Source organism: Nelumbo nucifera, chromosome 1 (assembly GCF_055504915.1).
Source record: "Nelumbo nucifera cultivar China Antique chromosome 1, China Antique-T2T, whole genome shotgun sequence".
In the NCBI taxonomy this organism is placed as follows: Eukaryota; Viridiplantae; Streptophyta; class Magnoliopsida; order Proteales; family Nelumbonaceae; genus Nelumbo; species Nelumbo nucifera.
Genome location: NC_142649.1, coordinates 81,303,773 through 81,322,903, shown reverse-complemented (window position 1 = coordinate 81,322,903; position 19,131 = coordinate 81,303,773).

Genomic DNA, 19,131 nt, shown 5'->3' with positions numbered 1-19,131 from the left:
GGAAAAGGTGGTTTGTGGTTTCTTGGTAAGTTTGGCAGAATACATAGGATTGATCCTGTTGAGAGGAAAAAAATTTAGCTTTTACTGGAAGATAATCTAGAATAATACACCAAAGAATAAGTTGATAACAGGGTGGACAGAGTAGCTGCCAAATGATCTTGACACAGGAAGTTAAGGATTGGTTCAAAGAGGGTAGGTTTTCCTGACTTAGATTCTTGTAAGCTTTGGAAGTGGAATATTTCCCAGTGATATGGCCAGTCCAGATCCAGTGATTGGAAATATTATTTGGTAAAATTGGGGTAGGCTGGATATCCATAGCTTGAGAAAGATCAAAAAGAGAGTGAATGAGCGACGAATTCCAAGATCCATTTTGGATTAGATCAATAAAAGTCGGAGATTGAAAAGCTAAATTTAGTGGTTGCTGAATCATCCGAAAAGTATGATTGATTTGGATCCAAGGGACTTGAGCAACCAAATGAGGAGAATTTGTGGATACTAGATAACCCACTTCATGAAATAAGAGTTGAAGTTTAGGAGTTGTTGATTTCTAGAACAAAGAACTTGATTTAGGGATTTTCTGTGGAAAAAGTTCATTGGTATGAAGGTATTTGGATTTCCAAATTTGGACCCATCACTTGTGTTGTTCATTTAGATATCTCCAGGCCAATTTCTTTAGAAATATAAGACTTACCAACTTTATATCATGAAAACCTAGTCCTCCATGAGATTTTGGGAGAGAAAGTTTTTCCCAGGAACCCTAGTGATAAGGGTGAGAATTAAAAATTGTTTTCCCCCACCAGAAATTTTTAATGAGAGAGTCAATGGCTAAGATCGTCTTCTGGGGAAGTTGAACTACATACATGACATGATTGGGAATGGAATGGAGTACTGATTGAATAAGGACTCATTTGCCTGCCTGACTGATCGAAGAGGCCTTCCAAGAATTAAGCTTAGTTTCATATTATCTAGGAGGAAGGAAAGTTGATTATGTTTATTGCATCCCCAAAGCAAAGGAAGTCCTAGGTATTTGGAATTTTGATGAAGGGTTCTCATCTGTAATTGTCTCTTAATCATCCGTTCGTGACGAGGATGAACATTTTTACTAAAATAGATTTCAGATTTATCTAAGTTGATAAGTTGGCCCGAACTCATTTTAAAGAGGTCTAGAATATTTTTGAGATTGTCTAATTCCTCTCGGTGCCCTCTGATGAAGAGAAGAATATCATCAGCAAAAAGGATATGAGAAATTGAAGGAGTTCCTGGAGTTAACTGAATTCCTTTAAGCTGATTTTCAGATTCAGCTTTAATGAGTAATCTAGAAAGACATTTCATAGCTAGAATGAAAAGATAGGGGGATAGGGGATCCCCTTGTCTTAAACCTCAGGAAGGTACAAAATTGCCTTCAGAAGAGCCGTTGATAAGGACAGAATAGGAGACAAAAGAGATACATTCATGGATGATGTGGCAAAAATCTTGTGAAAAGCCTAAGGCTTTGAGAACTTCTAGGAGGAAAGGCCATTCTAATCTATTGTAAGCTTTTGTTATATCTAGCTTAATAGCTACATAGCCTGGACCCCTTTTGTGATGTTTTAGGAAATGGAACATTTCATGGGCAATGGTTGTATTATCTGTTATCTGTCTACCTGGGATAAAGGTTGATTGATTCGGAAATATACACTTGTCAAGGATTTGACGTAGCCTATTAGCTAGAATTTTAGAAATGATTTTGTACAAGACATTGCAAAGACTGATAGAACAAAAGTCTTGAACCTTAGTATTGTTTTCTTTCTTTGGGATAAGACAAAGGAAAGTATGATTCAATCTTTTCAAGAGTTTCTTATTTTGGAAAAACTCTTTGGCAAAATTGATAATTTCTAAGCCCATTTCCATCCAAAATTCTTTATAAATTAAGGCAGGCATGCCATCAGGTCCAGGAGATTTTAAGCTGCCTATACTGCAAGTAGCAATTTTAATTTCATCTTCATAAGGAATTGCTGTCAGGATGTGATTTTCTTCCTCAGTAATGACAGGATTTATTAGGTTGGAGATTAAGGAAAAATCAAGAGAAGGTTGGTGGGAATAGAGTTCTTTAAAATAGGAAATGAAAACATTAGCCATTCCATGATGATTTGTTATCCAAGATCCTTGGCTATTTTTGATCCCTTGGATTTCATTTCTCCTCTGGCGGAAAATAGTACTCCTATGGAAAAAATGGGTGTTCCTGTCTCCCAAATTAAGCCAGAGTAGCCGAGATCTTTGTCTCCACAAACTTTCAATTTGATTTTGAATGTCATCAAATTGTTTATAAAGAGACCTCAAAAGATTTTGATCTCAGGGAGTAGATTGTTCTGCTTGGATTATTTGGGATTCTAATTGGTTCAGTTTACTTATTGGATCAGTAAAATGAGATTTCCTCCAGCTAATCAGATTTTGCTTAATTTGATCCATTTTATCAAAGATATGGAAAGCTACATACCCCGAAGAGTGAAGGGATAAAAGATCCATCATATGGATGGCCGAATCCTGCAGGTAGGTTAGGCAAAATTTCAAAAATTTCTCTCTCTCCCATTGGGGAATCACATTCCCTATTTTAGAAAACAGCATTTTCAAGGATCAATCTTAAGCCTAAACCGGACCAAATCTGAAACCAAAAGGTAGGAGAGGGATATACCTGATACAGAGTAACAGTAACTCCCAACGAATGTGTTCACGCCCAAGGAAAACGCCAAAGACTTCTCCCATTGAAGATGACACAGCGTAGGGTGGAGCAGAATCAGTAGGTGGTTCTTCAGCAAGAACCGAACTCTTCAGCAAAAATTCGATGGAGGGTGAGTGAGCACGACTTCATATCAGTTTTTCACCAAAAACTGATATCAAGAACGTTTCTTGATCGCTCCTACGGGTGGAGATCGAACTGGCAATGGCGGCAGCAATAAAAGGAGGTGGGAGGCTCAGACCTAGTAGGAGGACGGGTATTTCTCGCTGGATTTGGCAGGTTTACAAAGTCTCAAAAAGAGAAACCAGTCTAGTTTCTGTGCATGGGGAGTTCCACACGGAGCCAAGGGCCGTGGAGGTGCATGGGTCACTTGTTAAAATATTGATCATAAGTTTGTCCAGTGATGAAGGGGAGGGGTTGAGAACAACGCCGATACATATGACCTACTCTGCCGCATAGGTAGTAGGTATTGGGAAGATCTTCATAACGAAAGACTACCCAATGGGTTGCACTAAAGAAAGATCCAGTCTTCAAAGGCTGATCAACTGTAACTAGAACTTTGGCACGAATATAATTTTGGATTACTGAGATTTGACGAGTAGGACCTATTCGCTCAAAAATTGGGTGACCAGCACCAACAGCTAAAATTTCATAAGGAATATCATGAAGTTGAACCCAGATTTCTATTTGGTTTAGTTTCCATTCAAACTGGGGACGTCTCGGGACCCAAGGTTTTAGGATAATCCATTGGCCATCCAATTGCCAGGGTCCATTATCTCAGATACAAATAAAATCATTTTCGAACATGAAACGTAAACAAAAATGGCCCCGTTTCAACAGGACCAGAAGAAGACGGTCAGCATCCAAACGCCAAAGATTATAAATTCCTTTTTCCAATTCAAAGAACTGGTCTGTAAGACGGGGAAATAAGCGACCTATGAAAGAGAACTGCCAGTCATCATGCAAGTTTTGGGGAATATGGGATCGGATATCGACCAAGTCAATCCCAGAAATAGGATTAGCCTGGAGCATGTTCTGGAAAGCTTCGTTAAGGGCATCTAGGTCCTCCATTTTCACAGTAATGCAAATATGTACAATGCAAATATATACAAAATAATATAAAACATAAGGTTTTGCACTCTACATATTTGCATTTGTACTCCTTCCAAATTGAACCTTTACATCTTATTATCAATATAAATATGCATTGGTCTGTCATTTGCCAATGCATAAACATAATGTTGCCAAACATAGGCAAAAGTGAAGCAAAGTGCAAATTTACCTTGAACCGGGATTTACACTCCATTTGCATCATTTCCAAATGCAGTCCTAGGGACAAACCCGTCCAATGAGAGCCGAACATGCCACCCTCCCCTCTCTTCTTTTGAAACTCAAAGATTATCAAAAATAATTAACCCACTTAGTCCATCTCTTCTTCTCCTCCCTCCCAAGTCCCACCATCTCTTCATAGCACCAAGAAACAGCCCGAATCGCACTGCCATTGGAAATGACTCTATAACCATCGTCGTTGTTGGAGCAACCCTCGCATCCTCTCTCTATCTCTTCTATTCTCCTTCCTCAACCATTGGAGACGGCAAAGCTCCATCGTCCAAGCATATTTGATGAACTAATAATACAAACCACATCAGCTCATGAATTTAGTAAAAGCAAGGTCCATCATCCAGCTTGGGCGGTGGACAGAAATATTATCAGCAGTTTATACACATTTGCAAAATTGTATTATAGTGCAAGACAAGAAACTTTCAGAGATAAAATATTCCATTTTGATTAGAAGGGCCATGGCTTATAATGTTTTTCTAGTTGCTATTTGAAATTTTGAATTGATATTGAAAAGGGTGAATGTCGGCAATTAGAAGAAGCTAAGAGATTACTGTCGACAGTGGAGGTGTTAACAATGGGAGATTAAATTTGACTTGGGAAATGAGGCGAGGGATGATATATGACAACTTCTTAACATGAAGCCAAGTGAAGGACAGAGTAGTTCGACACACATCAAAATATGTGATTGCCATTTGTTGCACTCTGGATCTGCTAGGTTACTCATATGTTAAAGAGAAAAATCCAAACATTTGTGTTGTGCAAATGGTAGTGTTTCAGTTTGAGACGACTAGGGTTAATAATACTAAACTCGAGTCCGGAATTCCTAAATTGCTATAATTATAATTATGTTGCATTTTATTCGCACTTTCATTCACTTTGTGACAAGTATCCCAAAAGGGTTGTAGTGGCAAGCCTTGTCGTCTTCAACAACTGAGGGAGGAGAAGAAAGAGAGAGGGGGTGTGAGGGTTGCAGCGATGAGCCTTGTCATCTACGACAGTTGAGGGTGGAAAAGAGAAGAGATGTGAGGGTTCACATCCTTTGCATCGTAGTTGCAGAAAAAACTCTGCAACCACCAATGCAAATTTAACATGTCATTGGTTAGTAACAGAGGTGTGGAAGCCTGAAACTAATGACCGTTCTTTTATTTTATTATTTTTACTATATTTTGAAAAAGCCCGCTAGTCTTTTTTTGGTTCTTCCTCTTTGCCCCCTTTCTTTCTCTTGCCCTTCCTCCTGCTTAGGAGTTCACATCGTCTACTCAGCACTCCTTTCTCTCGCCCTCCCTGTTCTACACCGACCACCGGTGACAGTTGTACCACCGGACACTGACCGTCAGTGATGATTACTCTCTCTCTCTCCCCCCAATTTTCTTGTTTCCTCTTCTTCCCTCTTCTTCCGAATCGGCAACCCAACACTCCGTTCGGGCTGCCACTGTAATCACCAATTCTGCTGCAACCACCGAGCATCGAACAAAGCACGAACAACATATTAAAATGTTAACCTCTAATGATTTTGAACCCTGAAACACTAGCTACTATCTATTGTTTCCGTTGTTAGTTATTTGCTGCAATAATTAAGGGATCGAGATTTTTGCTTTTTTTCTAATAGTTTTTGCTTCTCCATATTGAACCATTATACCTAAACTGTTTTTTTTTTTTTTTGCTTCACTATATGCATACCTAATTTTAGTTGTTCAATGTTCATCCCAATCGTCTTCTCAGTAATGTGTTACATTAAACCCTTATTCCTTCTCATCCCACTCTGCTATAGATACCAATAATATTTCTCTGTGATTTTTAAAAGAACTCTAGTAAAAGAAGTTGGTTGAATGTTGGGGTTTCAGAGGGTTGCTTCATGCTAGGGTTTGGGTTGAATGATGGTTGAATGCACCCATCATTGAATTTTGGTCTAGTTTAATACTAGTTTGATTATATTTCCTGTTTAACAAGATTGTTTATGTTTATGATATTGATATGAATTCAACGTAGTATTACTATTAGTTGTCAAATGAAATACCTAATCTACCAAATTCCTTAATGATATTGTTGACTTGTTGCAAAGATACTTAAACTTGGCCAACCACCTAAATCTTTCTTATTCTTTCTTTAGTTTCATACTTATAACAGGTTATATACTCCTCTAATCTCAACTGTAAATTCATTTTTGTTGAATTCTTTATAGAAGTAGTTGAATTCAACCAAAACAATAATCTTTAATTTGTTTTTTTCTTAAGTTTTCCTCATCTTTTATTTTGTACCTGATTTTGGAGTATAGAGTAAAAAACAATGTAATAATATCTATGGAGAGGAATCTCAATATATATATTGAAGCATCATGATCAGTCTGTGCATCCATGCAGCCATGGGATTATAGTCAATACACATGGGAATGAAAGATTATTAAATATCTCCTTTGGGTTGTGTTTGGTCAATACACAATCTTGATCCATTTATGGACTTACGCAAACTTCTAGAAGTTGAAACATTCGTTTTGACTCTAATGTCAAATCGTTTGACTTCGAGCAGAATCCGAATGAATCCTGTGTCTACAGGAAATACAGTGGAGATAAGGTTACCTTCTTGGTTTTGTATATAGATGACATTCTACTCATTGGGAATGATGTAGAAATGTTAACTACGGTGAAAGTATGGCTTTCACAGCAATTCTCTATGAAAGATTTTGGAGAAACCTCCTATATATTGGGTCTTTGACTCTATAGAGATAGATCGAAGCGGATAATAGAATTATCCCAATCTGCTTACATTGACAAAGTAGTCAAAAGATACAGCATGGAAAACTCCAAGAAAGGAAATGTTCCTTTCAGACACGGAGTCACTCTCTCCAAGAAGATGTCTCCCAAGACTTCTGAGGAGATTGATGGCATGAAAGACGTTCCCTATGCCTCTGCCATAAGGAGCATCATATATGCCATGTTGTGCACTTGTCCTAACATTGCTCAGGTAGTGAGTGTAGTAAGCAGATTTCAGGCCAACCCAGGGCAGGAGCACTGGACTGCTGTGAAAAACATACTTAAGTACCTTCGAAGGACAAAAGAGTTTTGTCTAGTATTCGATGGTAGCTCACTATAGATCCAAGGTATACAGATGTTGATTGCCAGTCAGATCCAGATGATAGAAAGTCTACATCTGGATATATTTTCACGATAGGATCGTGTGCTGTTCGCTAGAAAAGCAGCAAACAAGGGTCCACTGCAAACTCCACGACCGAGGCCGAATACATTGCCACAAGTGAAGCTGCCAAAGAAGCCGTGTGGATGAAGAAGTTCGTTCACGAGTTGAGAGTAGTTCCATCCAGCACATCACCCATCCCGTTGTTGTGTGACAACAATGGAGCCATTGCTCAGGCTAAGGAGCCACGAGCCCACTCGAAGTCGAAGCACATTGAAAGGAAGTACCACATACTGCGGGAGATTGTTGGTAGAGGGGACATCTTGATTCAGAAGGTAGCGTCAGCGGAAAATGTAGCAGACCCATTGACGAAGCCACTATCATAGAAAGTGTTTAAGAAACACGTGGAAAGCATGGGACTCCGGCTTCTACCTGATTGGACCTAAGTGCAAGTGGGAGCTGTTAGACAGTTTTGTATGCCCTTAGCTTCAATCAGAATGATGTACATTATGAGTTTATTGTAAATGAATAAAAGTACATATTTGATTCATGTTCCCTTGGTATGTTTCTGTGTAATACCCTTAAACTGAACACTTAATGAGACTCGTGTTAGTTTAGAATATTCATAGCCAGTAGGTCAGTCTGGGGAGACCTATCCTGATAAGGTTGACACTGTTGTGCCACCAAATCGGTTGGGGTGGCCTGTCTCAGCTGCCAGGGTGAGACCCTAGGCGCATACAGTGTAGGATTAATTGAATCTTTGAACTGGACCAGATTTTCAGTATTGTCCTGGACCTTGGAGATTGATAGGCAAAACTAGAAAGTTACACCCGACCCCTAGACTCGATTATGATACTGCACTAAGTGTCGGATTGGGCTATCTTTGATGTACCAATTAGTGAGATCCTTAGCGGGGGTCAAAACCTGGGTATGTTGGGACAGTCTGAGAATTCATCTGAGTGGGTGATCATAGTGACAAGATCAGCCCCTTTGTCGGACAAAGGTAATGATCGGGGATGCACTCTCACTGATGGAAACCAAGACTGTCGGCAGCCGATTTCAATCGTTGAGATTTATTTTGCAAAATATATTTTATATGAGATATAAATGTATATATATTATGGTTTCTAAAAGGTTTGCAAAAAGGTTTTAATTCCCGGGATCCATAGAAGTAGAGAATGCAACATTGTTCCTTGCAGCCGAGGGAGAGGTCCTCTCTTGTCGGGCAGTGTATGATCATTATGGGCTGAGAGATTAAGTGTAAAACCATTGAGGATAATACCTAATGGGCTAATCTTGCATCTGCCCACAGTCCCTGGGTGTTACGAGGTGGCTTGGCCCAGGGACCACTTAGGGTAAGTGTTGGGCCCATAGAGCCCATTTGATGGGTTTCAGGGGGTGCACTGTCCATAACAGTGTATTCGGCCAGGCCTTGTAATAAAGGCTGGGCCGAACCCATGTGGCTAATGTGTAGATCAATGCTTGGGTCCCACGCCAAACAAGGAAGCCCAACTGGGAAGCAGTTAGGAAGGTTAAGTGAGCACCTAAGCTTAATGGGCCTAAAGCCCATTTCGAACTGGGCTATTTAATTAGTTAAATATGGGGCGAATTCTGAGATGGATTAGCAGATAGGATAGGGTCTTGACCCTATCCACTCAGAGAGTCCAGATCTGAATGTGATTCAGATCTAGAAACCTCCTAATGAGATTAGGAGAAAGCTAATCTAATCTGCAGATAAGATAGGGGTTAATCCTTATCACCTAAAGAGATGCTTTGATCCAAATAAGATTTGGATAAGGAGCTGATCCTTTGGGGTTACAATTAAGGATGGAGCGGCAGCCTTTAGCAGAGATTAATTCACATCCTCTTTAGTGTTGAAAAACACAAAAGAAAGATTTCTGCAATCCCTACAAAGATCTTTCTTGCCACTTCCTTCCTGCAGCCGCCAGACATCCAGTTCGATCTCCAGTTGTGGGAGAAGTCAAGATTCGATCTTGACATCAATTCTTTGAGAAAGAATTGATAGGAAGCTGTGCTCACGTGCTATCCTGTTGTTTCTTGTGAATGACAGAATTCTTGGAGAAGAATACTGTTGATTCTGCTCCATCCTGCACTGCGCCATCTTCAGTGGGAGCAGTCTTTGGATCCTTCCTTGGGCGTGAACACCTTCATTGGGAGATATTACTTCTCCGTATCAGGTATAATCTTCTCCTATTACTTTTGGTTCAGATCTGGTTCAGTTCATGGTTCAAGATTGATCCTTGAAAATACGATTTTCTAAATAAGGAATGCGATTCCCAGTTGAAAGGGAGAGAAAAATTTTTGAAATTCGCCCCTTTATTCCGCAAGATTTGGGCATCCATACGATGGATCTCTCATCCCTTCAGTATGGACTTCACCAAAGTCATTATCCAATTGTAGCCAAAAAACAAAGAAGTACACTACATTTTAACTTGTTGTTCGGGCTTTGTCCGACACCCGATGGTTGTAGTAGCATCGGTGATTGCAGCGACGGCCCAAACGGAGAGAGTGTTGGGTTGTTGATTTGGAGGAAGAGGTAAGAAGAGGAAACAAGGAAACTAGGAGAGAGAGAGAGAGAGAGAGAGAGAGGAGTAACTGTTGCTGGCAGTCGATGTCCGGTGGTGTAACCATCACTAGTGGTCGGTGTGGAACAGGGAGGGCGAGAGAAAGGAGTGTTGAGTAGACGATGTAAACTCCTGATCACCAAGAGGGAGGGCGAGAGAAAGAAAGGAGTATTGGACTACTGACAAGTTTTTCAAAACATAGTAAAAATAATAAAATAAATAAAAAAAATGGCTGTTAGTTTCAACCTTCCATATCTCCATTACGAACCAATGACGTGTTAAATTTGCATTGGTAGTTGCAGAGTTTTTTTTGCAACTACAATGCAGAGGATGTGACCTCGGTGAAGGGGGGAATAGAAGGAGAAGAGAATAGAAGGCTAATTGTATTTGATTAAATTTTGGAGTCCAAACTGCCCTAGGTCTGAATTCCGTTAGTTTCAAATGAGTTTGGGAGAGGATGGCGTGTTTGGTCCTCATTGGATAAGACAGAAAAATTTGTCCCTAGTAGGGTATAGACGATGCAAACTCAATCATCTGGCCACAATAAATCAATAAATTCTTTTTATAACAAAAAATAATAATAAGAAACTTACCAATTATGACTACAAGTTATGAGCCTCTTCATTGTTATAGACCAAATACAAGATAAATCCTACATGACCTACCTTGTTTCTTCCATGTGGAGAGATAATATGGAACATTTGAACCACCCTTGTAGGGGAGCCCTTAGATTAGCTAGGTGTTCGATCCTCCAATCCATATAAATCCTACATGACCTACCTTGTTTCTTCCATGTGGAAAGATAATATGGAACATTTGAACCATCCTTGTAGGGGAGCCCTTAGATTAGCCAGGTGTTCGATCTTCCGATCCACATCAACACTATATACATTGCATAATTACATTAATGGTTTTACCCCTAACAAATATTAGTAGTCCACAGAGTTGATATTAATTTTAATATGAATGTTATCCAAAGAATGGCTTAAATTGGTATGTCTTTAAGGCCATGTTCATTTTTGGTAAGTTATTTATCCGGGTAAGTGCATTTACCCATGTTCTTTTATTTTTCTAGGTAAATAAGGTAATAACTATTTTAGCCATAAAAATTCATTATTAAAAGGATATTTTTTTTCCCATTCAAGTGTTGGAAACTTCCCCCTAGGGGAGAAAGTTATTTACCCACTTAGGAGATGGGTATCACTTACCTAGAAAAATAAACTTTCAGGCCTTGTTCGCTTTTCGGTAAATTACTTACCCGGGTAAATGCAATTACCTAGGTAAGTTTTTCCTGGGAAACACTTACCCATGTTCTTTTATTTCCCAACTAAATAAGACAATGACCATTTTAGCCATAGAAAATCCATTATTAAAAAGGGCATTTTTATCCCATAGTGATACCCAAGAAAATAAACTTTCCCTGACCCACGCTAATCTGAAAAAGAACATGGGATTCTTGGTCAATGGGATTTTGGTTCCCATTGACCAACTTTCCCCCTTTCAAAATCCATAAAAAGAACGCCCCTAAGTGTCGGGAGCCAAGATTTGCCCCATTGATAGAGATCAGCCAGGCAATCAGGCACCATGCATTGTTTCACCCAGTACATACAGAAATTTCTTGGCATTGCCACCCCATCAATTGAATCCCTTGAAACTGTGTTAAAATAATAATTTGGTAACATAAATTCTAAAACTTAGTAGACAAATAGTTAATCTCAATTCTTTTAAAGTTGGGTTATGGGTGAGGCTTGAGGATTGGGATTGAGAAACATGAATCCAGTTTAACTTTAGGTTGTGTTAAGGTTGAGCCTTTGTACAATCCAATTCAATCTGAATGTAACATGTTTTTCATATATATTTTTCATCAACATCCATGCCTTATCCCAACTATATGAAGTTAACTACATAAATCCTATTTGATTTATGTAACATGCATTCAAATTTGATTTGATTAAAATATGAATAAATCTATATGAATTAACATACAATTAGAAATTTAAATATGAATCAAAAAGTAATCTTTTAAATAAAAAGATAAATCTATATAAAACCTAAATCAAAATTAAATTATAGAAAGCAAATATTCCAACATAAATGAATCGAATTGGATTAAATTCGTTCCATGTCTAATGTCATATAAATATTGTACTCCTAAAGCACCATGACTTTGTCTTTGTATTATCCTTAGTCTTATATACCAATGTCATATAAGTATTGAACATTCGAACCAACGGACAAACCCAGCCCAAAGTCATCAAGTTGCATTAGGATTTGGGTTAGGAATTAACAACACAGGTTGGATTTAACATCAATCTGAGCCGTCCTAGCTTGACATGCATCCGTGGTTCGGCCTATGATTATACCAACTCTTATAGATGAGGAATACACAAATTGGATCAGATCTATAAAATTTCAGTGGACCAATTAAGCAAAATGTTTGGGTAATGGGGTCATGAATTGGAATTAGAATGGTTCATTCCGTATTCAACCACTATTTTCATTATTGGTGGAATGGCGTTTTCTCATTTAAGTGAATGATCATTCCTTCACCCTCCCTTGGGAATGAGAATCTATTATAGCTGATTCTGATTTCAAATTCTAATTTACATCTAAATCAAACATGTGTGAGGAATATACCATTTTGATTCAAATTTCAATAGATTTTTATTCCAATTCCAACTATGAACCAAATAGAGGAATTGGAATCAGAATCAAAATTTCCTAGAAAATGAGACTGGAATGATCTATTCCCATGGTCTATTTAGTTCAAACAGGAATTAAAATTTGAATTGGAACAAGCTGGAATGGGATTTCATTTGCAAGGGAGGGGGAGCGAATGGTCATTCCCTCAATGGGGGGAATGCCATTCCATTAGAAATGGGAGTGCGATTTCGATTCCACCCAACCAAATAGTTAGAATTAAAATGTCCGACTCCGAATCTAGACCCCTATTCCCGTGAACCAAATGAACAGTTCAAAACATGGTTTTAAAATACAGTGACGCAAGGTGTAGTCAACCATGGTTTTGAAAACCAGACCAGAAAAATCAAGAATCGGCCAAATAACCAATTCCATTTCACCCTAAAACCACTTTTTGGCCAAAAACCGTTGATTTAATCAGAGCAGACCATCCATTCGAACCTAATGATTGGACTGTCCAACCCGGGAACTGATCCCATAATGATTCCCTACCCAGTCCAATTTTAAAATCCTTGAGTCAAATTGCCTTGCCTTAACCATCTTATAGCGCTATATCCTCAAGTTCTGGCAGGTATATGTCTCACGACCTTGTGTTTCAAATTGATGAGGCATCCACCCCATATAAATAGCACTAAATTAGGAAAAATGAAAATTTTAAAACAATATATTTAGGCACTCCTCAAATTTTTAAGAATCCCTCATCATTTTTTGAATATAAATAAAATATAACAATTAAAATTCAAAATTATTTGAAATATCAATTTAAAAAACAAAAATCTCTTTGCTTTTCTTTATAATTGCATATCCACTATATTTAGAATTGTAATATGGGTTGTGCGCAACACGACACAGTTGCTAGGTTGCGGAGGGGACCGGGCCACCAAGGCATGGCCCAACAACACGAAACATGGACCGCCTCTACATGATTCAGATATTGACCTGGCATGCATGTTAGTTCTTGGGGGCCCAACGGCCATATTTGCCTTTTGGGGGTATTTTCACTAAAACACTCCCAACTATAAACCACCACTATGGGCATTTATGTATTTTGGATAATGGGGCAAAAAATTACTTAAATGCCTCAATAGTATATAACAACTAGTTTAAGGGGTATTTAAGTCAAATAACATATAACCCTTAAAAGTGATCAAAATATCCCTCTCTAAATCCATAAATAACTAGTTTTTTAGGGTATTTTGGTCAAATTAAACCCCTAGTTCTTATAAATATCCCTACCCACCCTCATTCTCACCAAAACAACTCTCATAATCTATTACTCTCTACAATCTACATATCACGTCACTTGAAAGTGATAGTGGAAAATAAAATTCAATCAATAATAAGCAAAGGAAGGCAACAATCAACCGCCACCTCTTAATCAAGTTCATCATTTAGTGAACTTCAATTTTATTTGCAATAATCAAGTATGTCCTACTACCTCAACTTAGAGGAATTTGACAAAGTTGATGTTTTATCCTGGTGGAGAGAAAATGGAAAAAAAAAAATCCACCATCGCACATCTATATACTAACCCCTTTCGTGTCAACAATTGCGTTAGAGTATTGCTTTTCTTTTATAGGCAATCAGGTTATGGACAACAAGAGGAAAAACTTGTTTGATCAATCTTTAGAGATATGCATATACTTGAAGGATTGGCTATATGCAAAAGATAGGCTATAAAACAAAATGAGGACATGACACCTCAATTAGGGGTGAGCAAAAAAAAAAAAAACTGAACTGACCGAAACCGAACTGAAAAATTGGTGGTATTTTTAAAAAACCGAAGGTACTGGATCAGTTTTGGTTAACTAATATAGAAAACAGATGGTTAACCGAACCGACCAGTATACATATATTTCTATATATTTTATATATATTTATGTATATTATATATTATATATTTTTTATATATTATAAATTAATAAATATGCATTATATATAAATATATATTTATAATATATGATATATTATTTATTATTTATAATATATGATATATTATTTATTATTTAAAATATAATATTTTATATATTTTTTCATAATATATATTATAAAAATAAAAAACCGAAAAACCAATGAATCAAACTAACAGTTAACCGAACTGGTCAATCGGTTAACTGATAGGTTTCAATTAAATTTTGGTTACCGGTTTTCCAAAAACCGGTACTACCGGTTTGGTTACAAAAAATGCCCCATGGTTCGCTTAACCAAACTATGAGCACCCCTAACCTCAATTGATAGTTCACCAAATGCAGATAATGGAGGTGGAACTTGAAAATTTGTTGAATCCAATATTTATGTATTTTTGTTATTTTTATTTTCAATTTTATTTGAAAAATATTTATAATATTTTCTATTCATCCAATCCCAATGTATTTTTTTTTCAACTTTATCATTTCATTAATTCAATCCCATTGTATTATTTTTCAATGTATTCTTTTATCTTTTTTTTGTATTGATTAAAATTGAAATGAAATAACATTTTCACAATATTTTTCCAACTTATTGCCTATTATTCATGTTAATTTTCTGATGTTCTATGTTATTTTTTCATTTTTTCTCTAATTGTTCTTAGTTTAGGAAAAGAAAAAAACAAAAAGGCTTGACCCAGGCTTAGCCTGCCACGCCCCAATTCCTCAGGCCTAACACAACAGGGAACCGGTTCATGGGCCGTGTTGGTCCTGAAAAAACCAAAAAGGCTTGGCCTGCCATGCCCCAATTTCTTAGGCCTGACACAACAGGGAACCGGGTCATGGGTCATGTTAGGCCTGACCTGGGAGGGGGACAGTGCCACCTAAGCACAACCTACCAAGGCCCAAAGCCCAACCTGACACAACATGAATTGCATCGAGGCCACTTATAGTCCATGTCATGGCGGGACGACATATCCCACATTACAACTCTAACTATATTACTTGATGTACCGTGTGTGAAAAATGGCATATCCACCCCACATGTTCACCCATGACATGTAGGCTCCATTTGTTTTTCGAGGGGGGGGGGGAGGGAGAGAAGTTGGCCAGTGGAAAAGTTGTTCCCATTGATCAATAACCCCATGTGCACTTTTCGGTAATTATAGCCTTGTGTGTCTCACGGTAAATTGCTTTTTCAATGGGTATAGGGTAAGTGATATTCATCTTCAATGTAGGTAAGTAATTTTTCCACTTTGGTGGGGGGGATAAAAATGCTCAATTGTTTAACTTACTTGGGAAACACTTTTGATCAAAATAGCAAAAGTAAATGCATTTACCCAAAAACAAATAGAGCCATAATAGTAGGATCCACCAATTTATAAACTAAAAATAATAGTTACGGTTTCTTTTTAAACTAAATAAAACATCAATGTAATAAAAATTAAACAAAATTATCAAATGAAAAAAACATATTAATACAAGGTTCAAAGTATCGAAAATGCTAAATGTATCGAAAATGCTAAATGTATCGAAAATGCAATATTAAGAGACATATTGAGATACACCTTGAATGCGCATGTGTATTATAGAGAAATTAAGATACACACAAAAACACTATAAATGATTTAATAAATCATAAAAAAACATCAATAACATTAAACGTAAGGCCTTAATAAGGTACACTTACTTTTAATTAATATATTTTAATGGATTTTATGAATAAATATGTCGTAGTCAATTATAAGTTTTTATTAAAAAACCATATCTTAACTATAATTTATAAATCATAATTCTTAAGTTTTAAGGGATGGGAAAAGCCCAACTATATTATCCAACCATAAACATGCATTGGCAGAACTTCTAAATGAAAATATAATTAATAATTCATTCTTATTTAAATAATTACAATCTATTTTTCATTTCAAAAGTTACAAAAAAACAAAAAATTCATAAACACTATAGAGTATATTAAAAATAATCATTAAAGATGAAATTTCAATTTCTTTATAAATATTGATAGATCATCCATGGATCTAAAACATATTAAGTCTTTATAGGTAGATAAAAAAATATATTTTTAATTTTTTTGTTATTTTATATTTTCCAAAATCTCTTTATAACACTTTCATAGATATACTCATGACATAAAAAAGTGAATTTCAAAATTTCAATACAATAAATGTAGATCAACATAGATTTACATATTTTCAAGCATAAGGAAAAAAAGAAAGAAAGAAATCACAATATACTATGAAAAATTAAAAAAAAAACTTGCCTATTTTTGCAATATTTTTTTAAACTTAAAAAATCTTCAAAAACCTTGAATATTCATAATTGTTTCTTTCTTTCTTTTTCTTTTCTTTTTGCAAATCCAATACTTCAAGAATGAGGTTTGGAATTTTAGAATCATTTGAGAGGTGGAAGAAGGCTTATTTCGGGGGAATATAGTGGAAAAAATATGATACACCCCAATACATGCCCAATACATGTATAATATAGTTGAAAAATAGGATACCATCTACTTTTTCCACCATATATTGCATTGAGTTTTCAAAGACGTGACGTGATACATTCCATATCGGGCATATCATGTTGAATTTTTAAACCTTGTATCAATATAATGAAAATGTTATTTAAAGTAGGCTATACTGAAAAAGAACTAGAATACGTGTAAATTAATTAAAGACATTATATTATTTATGTAGAAAATATTACAAATGTAAAACAAAATCTAACATATCTTATTAAAAATAATATAACGTAATAAAAGTAGGGATGCAAATGGATCAGATAGGATTCAAATCAAGGTATATCCGAGCCACCACAATCAAATCCAAGGATCCGGTTGGATCTCACAACGACAATCCAAATCCAATTTTATAAAAGATGTCAAATATTCGAATTTGATCCGGTCCAATTCAAGTTCTAAAAAATTTAATAAGTTATTAAAAGAAAAAAGCAGAACAATTTACATAAGGGAAAACAAAAATTATAAGTATTTTGTTCATCCATTTTTATCATATATATTAATGCATATGTGTGTTTTTATAAAAAAAAATTACAAAAAATGCAACATAAACATATTTATAAATAAATAATATATGTGTGTGGGGCAGGAGGAATCAAATATATGGCCATTCGAATTTGATGCAATTTTCAACCAGATCTTATTATCTGATCTAAAAATCCGATAGGTATTTATCTAAATACGACAAAAATGAATCGTATTTGGTTCGACTTGTATCATTATCGGTCCATTTGTAGCTATAAATGAAAAGGTAAATATGTAAACTAACTATTAAAGAAATAATTTGTATTTTATTACCAAAAAAATAAACTATACTTAGAAATGTATAAAGAAATTATAAATAAACTCAAATTGTTGTATTTACATAAATAAACCATGAAACGAACTAACTTTTTAAAGTATTAATGCTAAAACAAATATATTGAAAGTATATATAAAATATTAAAAATGATTTTAATAAGTATATATAAACATCTAATTTTTTATTTTTTATGTGTAAATAAATATAATAAACAAAATCTAATAACATATATAAATGTATGTATGTATTTTTATATGCATTATTTATTTCTTTTTATAGTCAATTTACATAACTTTTGGATCTTTACTTTGTATTTAGTTTCATTCTTTATAGCATTTTCTATCTAAATTGACTATAAAAAGAAAAAATAATGCATACAAAAATACATACATACATTTATATATGTTATAAGATTTTGTTTATTATATTTATTTACAGGTAAAGAATAAAAAATTAGATGTATAACTAGAGGTGTAAAGTGGGTCATGTCGGGCCGGCATGGCATGGCTTGTGGGTGTCTCGCACTTTGTGCTGGCCCACGGGCCGTCATGGGCCATGCCGCCCTCCCAAGTGAAAAATTTGAGGGTCGGCCCGGCATGGCCCACGGCCTGGATGTGGGCCCGTGCACCAAGCCTTGGGCTAGGACGGGCCGTGCATCGGGCCAAAGTTATTTGATGAAGGGTAATTTGTCCTGACCTCGTAACAGGGAGACACGTGGGCATGACTCGACACAAGTGACAACTCAGCATGGTCAATTCGACACGTGGACGTGAATCGACATAAGTGATAACTCAACGTGGTCGGTTTGCTACAAAGCGACCTCGGATACCTTGTTACCCCGAACTAAAGTTACTTTGAGCCAAGATCATCCCGAACTAAGATCACCTCGGTACCAGACCGCGACCAGGATAGCGATACCAGATCCGCTACTAATCGAGCCTGGACAGCTAGACCACCTCGGGACAAGCCTACCTTGGTGCAAGATCACCTCGGTACTAAGGCACTTCGGCATTCACAACAAGTCGGGTCTGAAGAACACGAGCTCAGATGATGTTCACCAACCGCCGCATGGTATTTCCAAGGATCTCACCACTGTACCCCGCGTCTTACGGGACCATGCCCTGTAACGGCTAATAATATCACACCCACTCCCTGATTCAGGCGGAAATGGGCAACCTTACCGGTTGGTGGCATTATCCCCAACTAGACCTGTTCATGGGCCGGGTAGCCCGACGGCCCAGCCCGGCCTAGCCCGCACCCCGGCCGGGCTTGGTCATATAATTAGGCCCGCGGGCCTGACCTCGGGCTTAACACAATAAGCCCGACTGTGTTTCGGGCCGGGCTCGGGATTTGTCAAAAAAGCCCGGCCCGAGCCCGGCCCGGCCCAACTCAGTATTATATATTTTATAAAATATATAATA